This window comes from Pagrus major, chromosome 6, assembly GCF_040436345.1.
Source record: "Pagrus major chromosome 6, Pma_NU_1.0".
NCBI classification, from domain to species: Eukaryota; Metazoa; Chordata; class Actinopteri; order Spariformes; family Sparidae; genus Pagrus; species Pagrus major.
Genome location: NC_133220.1, coordinates 27,517,716 through 27,536,558, shown reverse-complemented (window position 1 = coordinate 27,536,558; position 18,843 = coordinate 27,517,716).

Sequence of the window (18,843 nt, the reverse complement as noted above, 5' to 3'; positions counted from 1 at the left end):
TCACAGCACGGCACAAAGAAAAAGAAATCATGAAATCAGTCTCTAATGTCACATAACCCTTTACATTAAATTCAAAAGCCTATTAGTGACAAAATAGTATTGTATCACAGCCTAAACCAACCACAGATGTAACCAAGCAACAGTCAGTATGTAAAGTTCATGTGTTTGTCTAAAATCATGAAAGCAGAGAAAGTTATGCAGGGGCTGAATGGGTGTTACTCTGGGTTAGCGAAGTTTTCACGTTATTTATGCCTCTTTACTTTCTCCTGAAAATGTGTTTTGGTTTATATTTATGATTTGTATATTTATATTTTGTTAGTTGAATGACCTCATGGGAGATTTGTATGCTATGTACTTGGCCTATGTCTTGTATTGTACTATCAAATAAAAAAAAAAACCTACCCGTGGTATGAAAGGGATTGTGAATATGATTTGACATGGGAATTTTGAATTAATGAGCTGCTGTATGTTATCACGGACTCACCTCCAGCACAGCTGTGGACCCAATTATGGGCTATATTTAAGCACTGTATCACTTCATGATTGATATGTCTTGATTTGAGAAAGGTCCTTGTGACTGAAACGTAAAACAACCTTTTTCAACAAATCAATGCAGACATGAAAAGTGTGTGCCAGAACCAACTTTTTTCCAGCCCAGTCACCGGGATTAAATGTCTGTCGTTAACGTCTCTGTAAACATATTGTGTTTTATATTATATGTTCAAATTTGTACGTTTCAGAGACTACGTCCCTTTTGTCCCTCTGTAGGCGCGTTTGTGGCGACAAAACTCGGTGTTTTTAAAGAGAGTACCGGACATCCTGTGGCGATCAAAACAGGATGTTTTCCTAACTCTAACTGAGTGGTTTTTGTGCCTAAACGTAACCAGAGCACTGCATTGTGACATGAGAGAAACTGAAAACTGAACCATAAGAAACGTAAAGTCTAACATGGAAATGTACGCATCTTAACTAACATTGGCAACATTTATTCTGGCGACTGGGTTGCTTTTCTCTTTGGATGTGCTTGTTTGCAATGCTGGTGTTAAATGCTGGCTGATTGGGCAGCACTTATGCCTCACAACATGAATGCTCAGAGCTGAAAATGTCTTCACTTCCTTCCTGCACTTATTTATCAACAGGTGTGAATTTTGTTGCTGTTATGTGCATTGTGATGAACTGGCAACTTTTCAATCTGTCTTTGTTCACAAAGCATGCTGACAAAGGGGCTCAGAGCTGATCGTTTCACACAATCAGTCATAATGTGCAGCTCATATGTGACAAGCCAGTTACAACCCAATTATGGAATCTAGAATTGTTCATTAGTGATTTGTGCTTACTTTTTGTGTGTGGGGGAAAGCAGGCTGTGAGTCACAGAACACTTTCTCCTGCCTGCACAAAGGTTTCTTTCTTTTTCTGCCTTGGCGTGAACTACCTTTGTCTGCAGCGCTCTCTCTTGAAAGTCAAAAAGGGCATTCATGTGGAGACTCCTCAACAAAATTACAGCTCTATTGTAAAATAATGTACGAGCGCGTTTCATCTTCGGGCAATTCACTGACTATTTTTGCTGGTTACAGTTTCATGTGGGTTACGTCTGGCGGTGAAAAATGACTCCTTTAATGTTGCTGACACAACATCTGTATTGTGATGATTTATTTATTTAAAACAGACTGTCACCTGTGTCTGAACCCAACATGTAATATCATCAGCTGCCCTGAGAGGATGTGTGTGTCATTGTCAGTGTCAGAGCTGTCCAGCGATGACTGCTGCTGCTCAGGGGCTATGAGGTAGCTCTCCTGGAGTATTTCAGCAGCAACTGGCCGCAGCCTGCTGAGAGCAACTCAGTCCATACAAGGTCAAGTAAAGGTGAGGCACTAGTCTCTTTGGCCCCGGCGTGTGCTTTACTACAGTGCGAGAAGTGTATTCTGGGCTCTGCTCTCTCTCTACCAGACTAGAATAAGTGTCACTCCCTCGAGAGGAGCTGTCACAGGCAGGAAATGTGCTCTGAGAGGACAAAGGCACAGTTTCCACAACCGCTGACCAACGGCTGACACGCACACTGTGAGGAAATGAATGGGAGGCAGATTTGGAGCAGCGCAATGGTAATGCCTCTTAATTAGAAAGGTTTAGCTGAGAGGGTTTTTATCAAATCTTGTGGCAGGTGGTTATTAGACAGGAAATAGATTCTGTTCAGAGTTGAACACTCCCCCCTTCAGGACCTGGAAGAGTCACAGAATTACAATTACACACCTGGAGAATTCTGCACTGGCAATCAGTAAACATGATTAAAAAACATTAAATATGAGTTGGTCTCCCCTGAATCCTAATTTATCACTGCTGTGGTGGAAATCATTGTTTTTTATTATCTCTAAGAGGATTTAAATGATTCAAATGATTATTACCATTACCGATGTGATGTTATTTGCTCAGCTTCACAGTTCAGCCTCTGTTAAAGATTATATTCTACTTTCAGTGCAAAAGGCCCTGTTTATTTATTTATCCTGACCTTGGTCATCTCCACCCTGGTTAAAAAAACACAGGAAAGGCTCCACTTCCTCCAGAAACTTAGGAGGGCTGAATTCATGAGCAAGATTCAGGTCAACTTTTACAGAGGAGCAATAGAAAGCATCCTGACTGGAAACATCACAAACCGGCATGGTTTGTGCACGGCTCAGGACAGGTGGGCTCTACAGTGGGTGATTAAAACCACCCAGGACATCACTGGTACCCATCTACAGAGCTTCGGTGACACCGGTGAAGTGAGATGTCTGCACAGAGCCCGAAGGATACTGAAAGACGACGCCCACCCCAGCCACAGTCTGCCAAAAGATACAGAAGTATCTGCTGCCATACCACCAGACTACAGAGCAGCTTCGTTCTCCAATCAGTGAGACTATTAAATCATCCTCAACTCTTCGTTTTCTAAAATAGATGTAGCACAAATGACTCATAGTTTCAATTTTTAAACCCTTGTGTTTTAAAAAGAAAAAAGGACAATAAATGTACCTTAAAACCTTGTTAGTTATGTTGTGTATTTAATAGACTTTACAGGCATATATCTGAGAGGTGGGTTGAAGGAGAGAAATCTTGCATAGGTCAGTAGGGGGCAGCATATTAAAGTAACGGCTAACTTTAGCCAACTGTAGCTGCTATTAGCTAGATAGCTCAGTTAGCCGTGCAGCTAGCAGTTCGGACTGGGAGCTCAAAGCATTGGGGAAGTGTTGGTGTTTATACTGCTTGCACAGAAGCTTTGGAACAGGACGGACCAGGGCTAGCTGATTAGCATGCTGAACATGCTTTGCAACACCTGCATAGACGTCATAACGGCAATAACTGTTTTCCCTGCATGTTCTATTGATCATTTTAGTTAAGTTTGGAATGTTTTTAACCAAAACTCTTTCATATTGCACCTTTAAGATAGCAGGTGTTGGAAGTCAAACCTTTTCTTGGTTATGTGTTGTTATGGCTTTACTGGTCACAATGTGTATGTATAAGGAGCTGATAAAAGGGGCTCTCCAGCAATTTACTATTGCGTTTTCAAGCTGTCTGATTCAGTTTCTCTCAAAAATTCAAAAGTCTGATGCCCCATCCAGGGACAGTATAGAACTTTTCATAGGCTGAACAGTAACAATAAACATATCTTCATGTGTACAATGTGTTGGCTGCCCTTTATACTTTCGCACTTAAGTGTTTACAGTGGATGAGGAATGAAGAGCGGTGGCAGATGATGAGAAAGAGCACTATTTATTAACTGTGGTCATGCTGCTGCTGGGTGACATCACATGTAGCAGATGGGGTTGAGGATAAAAATAGCTGACATCTGTTGTCACACACTCCTGCGTACAGGAGTGGAAGACAGGAAAAACACTGTGCACTGATTTCAGTGCTCTTTATGACCCTTCAGGTGAGGTAAGATGTTTTAGTTATCAGCTCTTCTCGTGATAAAGTAATGGCTCCCAGCTCCCAGAGGAGGTTCACGCTTTGGTAGCGCGTTTGAACAATATGAGGGCACGGTGGGGCCATGCTTTGCAGGTCATTCGTTTTTTCTGCTGGTGGGATTTCTTTTAAGAGGAGAAGATTAAGAAAATCACACTGGTGGCAAGCAGGCTTTGGTACTGCGAGGGGTCACCTGTCGCAGGATGAATCGTGCACTTTCCCTTGTGTGCTCTTGGAAGGATCTATCATTAAAGCGCCACCCTGCTGCCACTAACTGTTAGGACTTCGTCAGCAGCTCACAAGGTGGAGCTTTCAGAGAAATGGTAACAAAATGTTGCACTGGAAACATACTCTGTCGTCTGTTGACTCGAAACACTGAGTGGCACGATTCCAAACAGGCCTCTGAAGCAGATGGAGATGCGAGCAGGATCTCCCTGTCTCATCTGTAGGGGAGTTGTGTTCAATCATGAACACAACCCATGGTCCGGGCAGTGTGGACCAAAAACATTTAGCTGATACATGCAAGAAGCTGAGGGTAGATTTACCTGCTGACAGGCACACAAGCCAATCCATGTCCCTGCCAACTGAAGATGCTGTGTGAAGATGTCGATTTTATCCTCAAATTTTTTACTATTTACCACACTGCAGGATGTACATAAGAGCTGAATGATTTCTGTGAGCACGCCGGTCAGAATCAGGAAATATCATCGCTTCCATCCATAAAATATTCAGACTTTCCCCCACTGGCAAATCGATGAAGCACCTTGCAGTCTAAACAGTCAAAGAGGTCATTATAGCGAGAAGCTTAAAGTCCAAAGCAGATGTAACAGACCAATTGAGGTCTTTTCCTTATTTTATGCTGCCAGAGCGAATCTTTATTTGGATACAATCTTTGGATTGCCACAAAAGTGTGTATTTCCTCACAGTAACACTCGTGACATTTCCAGCAAAACAACTGTTGTATCAAGTGTCCCCACACGGAGTCTGAACCCAAAGGTTGAAAAAACTCAAACTGAACTTAGAGCAGACAGTGAGAGAAAGTTCATTGATTTCTTGCACTTTTTCTTGGTAAATCCATGAAAGAAGCACTTCACATCATCGATACCATAAACAACTACATCATCTATCATTCATGATCAACATTAATCCAAAGCTACAGGGTTTAGATCTCTCTGTAAGGGTGCATGCATGTGCGGGGCCCTGCATATGTGTTCAAAGATGCACATGTAATGTAGATGCGCATTTCTTTCTTCTATGTGGTGGATTTATATATTCAAGAATGTGTGGCTGTGCATATGCGTGTGCTCTGTGGCGGAGCAGGAGAAACGTGCATTGGAAGCAGAGTGGCGGAGGCGAGGGCAACATGACAGCACGCTTGGCTTGTTCAGCTGGTGACCCCACTCATCACCTACCTCCAGGCTCTCCCTCCACAAAAACACAATAGAATCTTTTTACTCTGCCTCTCTGAGCAGTGGGCTGTGGATTGGCAGCTGCCCAAAACAGTCCAAGTTTAATAAAGTATGTGTATGTGGGAGAATTGGCGCATATGGCCAAAATAAATGCATTTAGTGCTCAATTTAGCACCATGAAAAGGTTTAGAAACATTCAGATTTATGTAAGCTTTGTGTTGTGTGGGTGTGTGTGTACATGGCAGGAAATCATTTCAGTCATACTCATATTGTATATTAATGTAGGGATTATGCCATTTTCCAGTCCTTAATTCATTTGTTGTTTGAAAGGACACAGGTGTCGTCACACGCCTAACAACAAGGAACGAGTGAATATCTGATGGTTAGATAGACAGAATTAACTTTGATGTTAAATACAGCCTGTTTCACTCTCAAAGCATCAAATACAGCAGGCTGGTCAGTGGCCTTAAGCTTCTAAGCTCGATGTGTAGGTACCCCTCTAGCATCACTTCTTGAAGCGGCCATCTATTGCCGTGGTATAAACAGCAAAAAAAAGTCCAAGATGGTGGATGGTTGTGGTGATTGGATGGGTTATTCATTCAACTTTATTTACACAGACCAGTGTTCGTATCCGGTTTGTGACCAGTAGTCAAGAGTCATTTGTTTTGAAGTTATGTTAAGTAAGTAGATTAATGTTTGTAAAAGACATATTTATGTCTCTGAGGTTTGGAGATGTGAGGTACATGACTTCACCCTCAAAGACCAAGACAGATGCAAGCGGCTAAAAATAGCTATCGTTCTAAAAGGTTTAATAACTTTTTAACTGCTAATCCTTATCAATATGCGTTCAAAAAGCATGCACAGTGGAGTTTCTCAGCTTTTCAGTGGTATGCCTTGTCTTGTTTGGGAATTCAGGGGCTTTGTAGTGAACATGGTTACGCTGTCATGTTCTGCAGCATTGATTTGTCAAGGGAACCCACAGAGTTTCGTCCTCTGGACCAATGGGCAATGGCTATAGCTGAGATACTTTTGTTGTTCATGTTCAAATGATAATATATTTCTCTGTAAATTTATGATTTAATAAACTTTCTGTTTACTGTCTGAACTTTTTGGACTCATCTGCATGGTCAGTAAATTAAATATAACACGCATTATCTTTAAAATTAAGTTGATTATTGTAGACAAATATAACTGACCTCGTGTTCCTTCCTTTTTCTTTTCTCTCTTGAGTGCCTAAGGTTTGTTTTGTCTTTTCAAATGAAATATAGGATTACATCTGTTTTCCACTGAAAAACAACAAGCATAATATTATAATAAAGTTGTAACTTGGTTAGGAAAGAAAAAAAATGGGGGGGGGGGGACATATATATATTTTATATTTTGATTGGCCTTTAAAAATTGTGATTTCAATTGAGCCAGACTGAAACTTAAAGTTCTTCTAATTCAAATGATGTATGACACTTGATGCTGGCTTCTAGAGTAGGGAAGGTAAAATAAAACAAATACAGGACAGTCAGACACCCCTAAAATTGTTCTCTGTCTTTAAGGGTTAAATTACTGTAAGTTGTGAGACTGAACATAGTTAATTTAGCCCAAAGTATCATCTTTTCCTAAACCTAACCAAGTAGTTTTTTGTATTTGAACCTAACCAAACTGCAACTGTTTGACTTAAATAACAGCCCAAAAGTCAAAATATGTCACAATGAGTGAACTGTTTGTCAGCAAGCTTTATTTTGAAAGTGTAACCAGACGTAGCATATATCATATATCACCACCACAGAGCCCCTCTCGTCCAAAACTGGCAGTAAAGAGGTAGGTGCTATATTTGCTTACAAGCTGCTATATTTGACAAGATGGGATTGAAAAGGTGTTGCAGCTGTTAAATATGTTAACAGTTATGTATTCAAATCTCCAAAAACAACTGGACTTATATTATATAGTTTGTTAATTTGTGTACTTGCATCACCCCAAGTCTTTCCAACAAAGTTCACACCCAGAGAGATCCATACATTTACTCAGGTGATATGTCAGACGGTGAGGATGGAAGTCGGCAAACTAGCTACATAGCCGCTCCATTGTTTACTATTGTTGGTATTTCTCTGGATGGAGCAGGATTATTCATTTTCACCGGCAATGGTGGTGCTTAATAATGAAGACAGCAACTCCCATGATCCCACGCTACTTCACAACACTATTTAAGAGACCCTTAGCAGCAGAAGTGACACACTGTGCTTAACATACACTAAGGTGTTGGCTGTGTTTTATGGTAAACATTGCAATTGTGCCTTCGATGGTATCGTCAAATCACTGCTGTTTTTATGAATTATGAATGCAAAGATACTCTGAAAGTGACTAATTAGTTGCACTACTAAGAGACAATTGGTCTATGGAAGTCTAATAAAAATACAACCAGGGAGCTACTACTTATGTGCTGCTTTTAATTTGATATTACCCTACAGGCCCTACAATGTGCTGTAAGAGCTTGTAGTACTATAGTGCCTTCCTTCGGTTGTCTTTAATGCCTTTTATGTTGTATATTAATTAAAAGAGGCTTTGCATAGATTAAGTGATGAGGATCTGTTTGATATGGTATTGTATAGAAAACGTGTGCCACATATTCAGTTGCCATGATAACATATTGTTGGCTCCACAGGAATTCACTGCTATTAAAGACGAAAAAAAATTGTCTCCACATCATCCCACACAATGGCCGAAAATTTGTTCTGTTGTCACATCATCTGAACCGCACTGCACAGCCTTACAATAGCACAATTCTACCGAAATGTCAGCCCTTCGCTGCAACGAAAGCTGAGCTGGCACGAATAGAGAAAAGCTGTGAAATGGAGGCAGATAGAGCAAGAGGTGGAGCGTGAGTGGGAGTGGGAGGGGACGGTGCACAAACACAAAACAACATAAAAATGATAGAACCGCGCTGGAATCCAATTTAGGGGCCTAATCAGAGCAACGCTAAATGGGAGAGACGAGCAGAGCTGAGGTGGAACGGCGTGTCTGATGAGATTCTGTGAGCACACATCAGCATCCATCACGCCCTGCGTCTTGGATAAGAAAGAGATCGTAGGCCCGGCTGTGAAAATATCTGAATGGCGGTAAATCTGACATAGTTATTCAATACAAAAGGTCCATTAATATGAATCAGGGGTTTGATTATACACTGTCAGAGGACACATACAGCAGGATTGTACCCTTGTGGAGCAACCTTATACATAAAATAGCCTTTTCTTGTAAGTCAGTTTGGTAACATTACTATTATACCTTCAAAAGTACAATCCTTTGTCTCTCAAAGGACCAAAATGTTCCTTTACACTTAAAATGTCAGATTATCAGTTCTGAAAAAATAAATGTCCCATCTTTACACTTTAATCATTCACACTTTTACAAAAAGCCAGTTTCCTCTCCAGTCCTTCAGCCTGGTAACCCTGGGAACTGCTCCTATTGAAGAAGTCTGCACCTCACTTGTTCGGTCCAATGCCATCGTTCAGTGCAAATACAGGAAGCACTATGCACTTGCAAAAATTCTTTCCCTAACAAGATCTTTCCCTAACAATAACCAAGTGTTTTAGTTGTTTAATTTTATATATTAACCTTAATTAAATGTTTTGGCTGCTTAGCCCAAACTATACCTAAACCATAGTTTATTTCCTTTCACTTACCTTAGAGGGAAGGAAAGGGAAAGTTCACACAAAACTGAAAAGTAAGTCATTATGTTAATGGTTCCGTGCAGTTTTGTAATCCACTTAACATTTTTGGAGCTTCACAGCAAAACAAATGTTGCAGCATTATCCTAAATAACTTAGGTAAATGGTGATTTTTTTTTCTAACCAGAAAAAAAAAAACCCTGAAAAACAATCAAATAAAATGGCACCATACACCTCGTATGGTGTTATCCAAGTCTGTGGAAGGCCCAGATCCAAAATTGATTTGAAAAGACAATATTTACACTCTTTTTAAAGCTGAGATCTTCTCTATAGCTGCTAAGCTAAAAGCGTTAGCGTGCATCCCGTCTGAAATTGGTGCACAAGTGCATGTCAAAGGTAAGTCTCCATCTACTTCAGTTGTTCAGGAGAATGTTGCAACGCTGTTTCTTTGCGAAGCTCCAGAAATGTTTGTTGGATTACGACACTTCACCCAACTCTCCATCAGCATGGGGCTAAGTAGATATTGAGTGAATTTTCATTTTTGGATGAACTTATCCTTTAACCACACTGTAGGTGCCACAATATAGAAAGCGGGAATTAAAAAAATATTGCCATTGGGCGAAAAGAAAAAAGGCATTATTGAACGTAATCCGGGGTTTTGCAGAATCATCCAAAGTCCTTTTCTTAGCCTGGCCAGGGTGAAGACAGAGGAAGTCCGTGAGTATAGAGCAGTCAATGCATACAGTATCTATAGGTCATGATCCCTCACTGACTTCCCAACAACTTATCTGGTTATCAACCCATAAGCACTGACCCTGGGTAGAACCTCAGGTCTCTGTGGTGGTGGGTAAGTACTTTGTTCCCCTGCTCTTTACAGGCTCCCTGATCAATGTGCTATTTACTCACTACAGTAACTGTACTTCTGGTCCATGCTGAAATGATTGGAAATCTGTGCTTTGAACTATCAAGGCTTCTTTGTACATGCATAGCAGATAAAGGGCATGTAGGCCTGAAGAAGGCCCATTATGTGGCTGTTATGGTGCATCTGTGACGAATGTACTCCTGCTCTACCTCTATTTTTACTTAAGAGCTGTGTGTTTGTGTGGCCACATAGAACATGTACAGAAAACCTTTCCCCATCAGTATTCTCTCATTTTCTATCAATCAAATTATCACTTCTCCTCACACATAATGGGCTATTAATTAGTTGGAAAGTAGAGATGCTGCATAAAATCAGTATATTTTCAGGTGCTTAAGTGCAATTCAGTGCGCCTTCAAAACATCTTCCTCATCATTCTTAGTGTTGCCATGGGAATCAAATGTCGCTGGATTTGTCACACCACTCTCACCCTTATGAAGGTGAACTCGACACGACACTGGGCTGAATCAGGACCGGTCTTGTAGCTGTGCCCTAACCTCAGCGAACAGGTCCTGTTAACGTTCTTGTAAGTGTCTTTCAACTCTCCCGTAGCCAGATCATATTTCATGTTTTTATTGAAAAGAGTGCACATTTGAGTTCATAATCGCCTCTGCATTACGCCGGGGGCCCATTCCTCTCTCGCTTCCCTGATTTATGTTTCACTAATCTCTGCTCATGGGCTTGCATGCAGTGTGAATGTGGCTAGCGGCTGACCTGGATATCTGAGAGCATTATAAAGCACTACAGGGAGTCCCAGGCTTTGAGAAATTGTGTGGACGCGGCAGTGCTGTGAGTATACATCTATTGTTAATATGTCCTCTGTCCTGAAGTCCACCTCTAGGGGAGCGTTACAGGCTGCAGCTATCTATTAGCTCCAACTTATTGTCAGTGAAAGAGTCAAGCACAGAATATTAAAACCAGGCTGAGCTGTCTTGAATACTGTATCTACTGTATACATATATAAAGAAATGTGTCCAGTGGAGTCAATGACACTGTGGTGGGACTTTAAGTAGAGACACTGCAGGTAAATAGGGTAACCTTTAAAACCAATAGATACAGTAGCTGAGTAGTCACATTAAGACAGCTATATTTTGTATTTCAAGCTTTCTGAAATTGTAATTGTGTTTACGCAAATGAGTTTTTATCTAATTAAATATGCACTCATTTGCAAAACATTTTCAGAACAGAAATCTGAACTTTGAATAATGCCAGGGTCAAAATGATTGTGTTATTTTGTTGACTCTAAGAGTCAAAGGTTTTTACAGATTGAATTTTGGATCTGTTTTTAATCCATAAATCAGAAAGCTGTAAAAAGATTTGTTTTTATTTTGTTGCCATGATTTTAGGAATAAATTGTTATATAAATCAGGCTATGAATGATACATACCCCTCTAGTGCTTTGAAAAGAGAATTACAATCAGTTGTAATGAGGGCATTGAGTAACAAGTTCTTGATTTATCAGAAACAAAAAGTGTTGAATTTCAGACTTAAACATAAGCCCCAACTAACCTTGTCAATACAGGGAGTGCAGGTGAGAGCAGGTGAGAGGAAGCCAAACTCCCAGGAGTAACGTTAGAGAGCAGATTGTAAAAAACTGTCACAGCTATGGGGAGAGGTCTGGCAGTTATTGAATTTCTACCGTAACAACACATTGTTCAGACATTAGACCCTGCTCATCTGGATTAATGTTCAGTGGTTTGGTCAAGTGAGTCAAATAAAGACTTATTAAAAAATGACAGTTAGTCCAGAACAGAGCTGCACGTCTCGCTCTGAACTTTAACACCATCAGAATGAGCAGGACCTCAGCTTGGTCATCCGTGAGGGACAGGATGGTTATTTCTCTGATCTGTTTTATAAGAAATATTCACTATTCAAAATCCAGAATGTTCCGTACCATGAACTCTTATATAGCAGTGATGGCCGCAGGAACACACTGCACATCTTATACAGTCAAACTGTTTTTAAAATGAGTTTGAAATTATTGATCTAATAGAACAGAACAGCAGCCTCTCTCCACATCAGTCAGGTTTTCATACATAATATCTGACTATATGATCAATGCAGTATAATTAACTGTGCTTTTCAAGCTTTATATGCTTTAATGAAACAAAATAATGTGGGTGCTGTTGTCATTGTCATTGTCTTTTTTTTGTCGCCTTTGTGCTTTTAATTGTTTTATATTATGATGTATTTTTTTACTTGTGTAAGGAAGAATAGCTTTCACCTGTCACAGTTTGAGTTTGTGGTTTTGTTTTTACCTGTTTGTTTGTTGTTGTTGTTGTTGTTGTTGTTTTTTAAAGTTATATCCTCCTGTGTCATGTCTCACTTTCTACTTCCTCCCGTTGTCCATTTTCCCGCCTTTGTGATTGTCTGCCCCTCCCTGATGTGTTTCACCTTTGTCCAATTATCCCTCCCTCCCTTGGGTATACAGTCTGTGTGCTCCCTGCTCTCTGTCAGTTTGTCTGTTCCAGTGTCTCCGGTTCCCATCTCCCCGTGATGTGTTTCTGGCTTTTTCGTTCCTGATTCCCCGTGTATTTCATAATTTGTGCCACTACTTTTTGATTTGATACTTTGCCGTTTGATTTGGTATTTTGGTTTGTGCTTTGTTTAGCTCTTGTGTGTGGTCCCTGCATTTTCGGCTTTCGTTATTAAAAGCTGTCTTTTCGTTCAGTTACTTGTCAACATGTGTGTCTTCAATTTGGCTCCCCTGTCTGTTTAAATCGTTACAATACCTCTGTAGTGGCTAATGGGGATCTAAATTAATAAATAAGATTATAGACAGCAATAACTTAAGTGCAGTGTGGAGATTTCTTGCTCAGACTATGAGAAAAAAAACATGTCAGTAACACTTTATAATAACAATCATAAATAAATGGTAAATTAAGAGTTGATTAAACAATACTTCATAGTCATTTCAATGTTAACAAGCAATTAAATTCTTTATAAACCATTTAAAAAGCTCTTAATGTTTATAAACATCAGTTGCAACTTTATAATGGCCTTCCAATTAATGTTTATTGGTCGACTTCACAGTATTTACTAACTATTTACCATACATGCAACTTTACAATAAACAGCTGTTTGTTAACAGTGAAAATATTAGTAACTAAAGTTAATCAACTATACATTTACCATTCATTAATTAGGCTACAGTTATTATCATTTTTTCACACTCATTTTGAGAAAAAAAAGATTTAAAAAAGCTTTAAATTTCCACACATTTTTGACAAAAAATGGGTAAAAATATTCTTTGATATCACCATGAAACTTCTGCAGTTTATGACTTACATTAAGACAATTATTTTTTGTATTAAATATGTGTTGATTTGCATTAATGTCCACAACACAAATCTAAGCTAAAATAAACACCTAATTGTGTATTTTGACGTCTTCTGTCCACTATTCTGAAAGACGATATAAAATAGCCTAAAATCTTAAATTGACCAGTGCATGAAAAGAACTGTGCTTTTATCTTCAGGGCCTGTCTGCAGTCCATGCAGACTTGTTTGGAGGTTGGGATTCTATAAAGTAACTCTGCCTGGGCCGAGGTTGTTTTCCTGAGTGTAATTTGCACATCAGGGAGAGCGTTCCAGCTGCGATGAAAGGAAACTGATTCATAATTCATGGAGTTGTAAATGTGGGTGCAACGGGCTAATGGGCCCTGCGCTGTTATGTAATGAAACGCAGCCTAATGAAATTTGGGAATATCGTATGACCACTGTAATAGGAACTAGGCTTTTTGTAATGAATTTGGAAGTTATGGCTACACATGTCAAGTTAACTTCATTCACTATAATGAAAGACGACCCCCTCTCTGTTCAAGGTGAGGTGCTTATCAAGAACGCGTATCCGGCTGCCAGCTTGAAACGAAGTAAGTGCTATTATAAACAAAACTGCCAGACATAATTGTGAAATATCCAGTCGTGTCTTATCACTGTCGCCACCTAAGACGGAAATAATTGACATGAATCTCTCTTTTGAAGTGACACTTTCGACTCATCGAGAGCACAGGTCAGACATTTCTTGCAAAAATAAATCATTAAAACTGAGAGATGAAAGAAAGGTAGAGGGAGAGATTGGAAATAGAGAGGGGAGGATAAACAGAGAAAGAGTGGGAGAACGATAACAGCAATAGCATGCTAAGGAACCGCGCTGCCTTTGTTCTCATGCCACACACAGGAAAAGGCCACATCAATGATGTTGGCTGTTTCCAGCGAATGCTATAAAAGAGAGAGGGAGAGCAAGGCGAGAAGGGAGAGAAAGTGAGCATAATCCATTTGAGATTCTGGATGGGACTCAGTCCTCCCTGTCACTCGTCCATCCTTCCCAGGAAACACAAAGAGCATTATGCATGAAGCCCAGAAGGTCTCTGAGCACGCACCATGCTGTCGCCCAGCTCCGCTATACAAAGTCATTCCGACACCGTTTCTTTGGGAATTCACAGTGTTGCATAACACAATAAAATACGTCCAAATCAATGAGGGGTTAAGAGGTGATAATTCTCCCTGCTTTCAGCCTTGACCACCTCCTCAGTGCTCCCATTGAAGTGTGACTAACAGCCAGTCACCTTTCAGATATGACATCTCTCTCTCTGTGGGTGGACGCTGAATAAAGAAATGGCATGGGGGAGTAAGATATTCAAATTCATTGTGTCCTTTTCTTTTGAAGTCTCAAAGTGCTGCCCTGGATTTTTCAGATTTCTGTGGATTTTCTCTTGGGTAGAAGTGCAAAACTTCCTTATTCGGCTGTAAAGTTTAGTGAAGGGGTGCAAGATAGGGATGTGGCAACCACCCAAACATTGTGCAGGTGTGTTTTGCAGATAAAGTTAGAGTAGAACACACTGTAGGGAGGGGAAATAAAGAAAGAAGATAAAGGCTGAAACAGATCATACGCAGAACAAGCTATGTGATGGCACGTCCCGATAAAAAGCTGGCGAGACAGAGCCACATTCACCTGTGTGCATTTTTTTTTTTAAAAACGCAACGACTGGCACAAATCCCAGCATGTCAGGCAATATGAGATAAAAAGCAGTCAGAGATCTCTCACTTGCGAGCAGACATGCATGTTTACGGTGACAGTTTTCAAATCTTCGAGGGATATATTTCGTCTCCATTTCCTCCATTTATGTGCACGACAAAGTAGATAATGTTTTTTCTATCCGCTCTCATGTTCAACCCTTGTTGAACATACCATGATAGACTCTCAGTAATGATAATGGAAAGGATTATCAATATGTTTTAACCTAATAATTCCTAAACGATGCATCTATGAAAGGGTGAGAACTCATTAATCAAAAGTATGTGAGACACTGACATCTTAAGTTGGCTCCTGATCACGTTAAAGTGCAATATGTATGAATTTTGGTTTATGAAATTAAATAAATTAACTAAAATGAACAGAATGTGAAGAAATAACAGTTCTGGCATTATGTCAAATACGTCTATGTGTTGTTTTGCCAAGATATCTACTAAAGTTAGCATGCTAACCAGCTAGCCCCAGCCTAATTCCAACACAAGTTTCCAGTCTGGACCACTAACTGCACAGCTAACAAAGCTAACTAGCTATTTGCAGTTGCAGTTAGCGGTCACTCTGGTGATACGTTGCGCCTTATTTGTTTGGAGTGACCTTGCTTTGACAGGTAGCCAGATCATATGTAACTCACCTTTTAGCACATCTGGATCTCTGGGGGAAATGACACAGTTTCTTCCAATTTCATTTCTTCAGTGAAAAATTTTGTTGCCTTTTATATATTCAGATGTGTTTTTCCTCTGTGAAGTAAATGTTGCCGATCAAACACTTGAGAATTCCAGCCACCACAACCATCTCTACATGGTCCAGTTGAATATAAAGTATACAGCGCACACAGGAAATGACTGCAATTGCGATGTGGACTATGTGGGGCCTGACTCAGGGTTTAAGGAGACACTGTTGACTAATCATAGAACAACAACAGCAGATTTAGATCAAAGATGTTCTGTTCCTAATGGACCCAACCTGATAAATGTATTCTACAGAATACCACATTTGAATATGTGCAAATTAGGCTGGTGAAAGATGCATTCATTCATTAATTTTGGGTTTAAAGTTGTCGTACAGAAACTTCAAGACTTTACTACAACTGTAATATATGTACAGATATGGAATTCCCATATATGAAATATATTTTACATTTTTGTACAAACTATATATAAAATCAATCAGATTTGATTTGCAGTTGATATATGTCCAACCCATTGAAATTTGCATATTTTTGTATGTAAATATATTTTGGGTTGTGTCACATATACAATTACTTATACATGTCTAACGTATTTGTATAAATGTGTAATTTACAAACTATACATGTTTGCATAGAGTGAATTTGCAGTTAAGGTGTTCAGGAGCCACAACCTGTGTGTTTGTGTATGTCCATATACAAATGTTAGGGTATTTTTTATAAACCTACATGGTCTAAATATATGAATTACATATATATTGTTAACATGTACAAATGCAAATTTTACAATGGGTATTTTCATGTATACCCATAGTATATCCCCATATACCCAGAGAATGTTGGTATGCAATAATCATATATCACCTTATAGGTAACATACATGGCAACATCACTCTTGATATTGGGGCATATATGTCATATATTACATTTCCGTAGAGGGTATGGGCTCAGCAGCTACACATTATATCTCACAGCACAGCCCAGTCGTATTCCTCATTTTGCTTCCCACTTTGTGATTACATGTTCTTCCTGTGTTCATGCTGATATCCACCCACAGTCCAGACGTGTAGGTCAGGAGAATTAATGAATGTAAACTGCCTGGAGGTGTGAAGGTGGGATTTTTTTCCGCTTCTGTGTTCCTCTTATGTTGGACTGTAATCGATCAAGGTACCTCTCTGCCTTTCCCGATGAATGTGAACTCATTGCACCTGTGATGTGACACAACAAATGTGAAGCGTATTACTGTCACACATATGGCACAGAGATCCTGCAGTCTCCTCTTGGCTCAGAGCCTATACTGAAAAAGGAGAATGATGATTCAAGAATGCATGATAAATATATATTTATACACATTCTATATACAGATGTTCAGCTAAACACCAGGCCCTCTCATAACAGAGCTGCCAAGAAAAAGGCTGTGTGACGGCTGAGCTTTCCGAGGGGCTGAAACACACGTGTCACTTAGAATTCAGTGGTGTCACAGCCCGGACCAAGCCAGTGCAGACAAATATTGGTTTTGTGTCAAAAAGCTACTTGAAAGTTGGATGTGTTAATCTTCCTGCTAATGGCCTGGCAAAGGCCTCCTTATTATTCCGGCCCCAGCCTCCCTCTACTGAGGGTGTCTCCACAAGGTTAATTAGTGGAGGGTCCCCTGAGGTTCTCCATGCGATGGGGCTTAGGATAGTGGAGGTGCCTCTACACAAACAAGGTTAATGGAGCCTCAGATAACTCCTTCCTTCTCTTTCCTTCATCCACATGGAGAGTGTTACTGTGCCTTAGTTATTCATCTGCCTTTAAGGTGGAGGGGCTGGCTGCCTCGGGAGTTTGAACTGTGGGTATTGGCTATTGAGATGACATTCACATCTGCTTACGGTCGTTGCATTATTTAAGTAATACTTCACTTGGCAATGGGAAATGGCAGTATGGTAAATAAGCAACTGCTATTTCCAGCTCTATTATGTGATGAAAACAGAGAAGTTTAATCATCGTGTGTCAGTGTGCAGAAACAGCAACGGCAGAAAACATTTTCACTACTAAAAAATGCATTTGGATATCATTTCGCCGGGAAAACCATTTTAGGAACTATCATCCATCAATGATCTTGCCGTGTAGCAGCTTTTCTGATGTAGGCAATAATGTCCTATTGAGCTAATCTCGAGCCCATGGGTGTATCTGTCATCATTTCCCATGAGAGAGAGGCGGTAACACAAGGCTTAAATCAAAGAAATAACTCTGGGAGAGAACGGGGCCCTGCAAAGGTCACTGTGTCACAAATGACTTTGCATCAAGAGTCACACTCTGAATCACACCCTTGAATAAAGTGTGTCTTTGAGCCATTCCCTCGGGCATGTGGTTGAGTAAGCTGCACCTTGCCCACCATGCCTTACCCCACCCTCTTCCTCCTCTCCCCGTGACCTCCGTCAGGAGCAACATGATTTATCGTACCAGCATCCCCTTCAGCACCATCCTGATTGTTTGATTTCTCTATTGACATTTACGACCATCCCACCTGCATGCATTTTTCATGCTTGACCGGGGATGGCAAGTGTGCATCCACAGATCATGAAAAACACTCAAATAAAGAGAGAGAAAAAAGAAGACTCAATATCCCTCATAGCGTGCCTGGAGCTTCATGTGCAACAATCATGTTTGCTTTATGTTCCATGAGTTCAGAGGCTGGCCAACGCAGCACCGTCTGTCTCTGCACATCTTCTTGTCCATGTGAAGATATCGCCTTCAGAGAGAAAGGGATGAGAGGCATCCCGCTGCCTCTTCGAGGTCACAGGCAAGGAGGGCGATGATGTGCTGGAGGTTTATAAGGGGAATGAAAGGCAGCAGAGGAGCAGCTAAAAGTTTTAAAGCATGACCCAGTCCCCCTTTGGTGACGAAGGTGGCTCAGCGTGTGCTGAGAGGCTTGTGAAGGATTCTGGCTCCTCTTACTCTCTCATATGCACATCTAAGCACTTTGCCAGGCCTCTGCTGGCCTCCACCCTGTGTTTGTTTGTGTGGGGGTATTTGTGTGTGTTTTTGTGTTTATCAGGTGCAGTGTTCGTCTTTGTTTGGGTTATGAATTTCGTGCTCCCCAGTGCAGCGCGCCATGCTGTGTGTGATGCTGAAGCCTGAAGAAAAACAAAAAAAATGGCCATCTATTGAAGCCAACGTTCCTCTGTTGTGAAGTTTGTTCAAGAAAGCCACCATACTCCCTCCCGT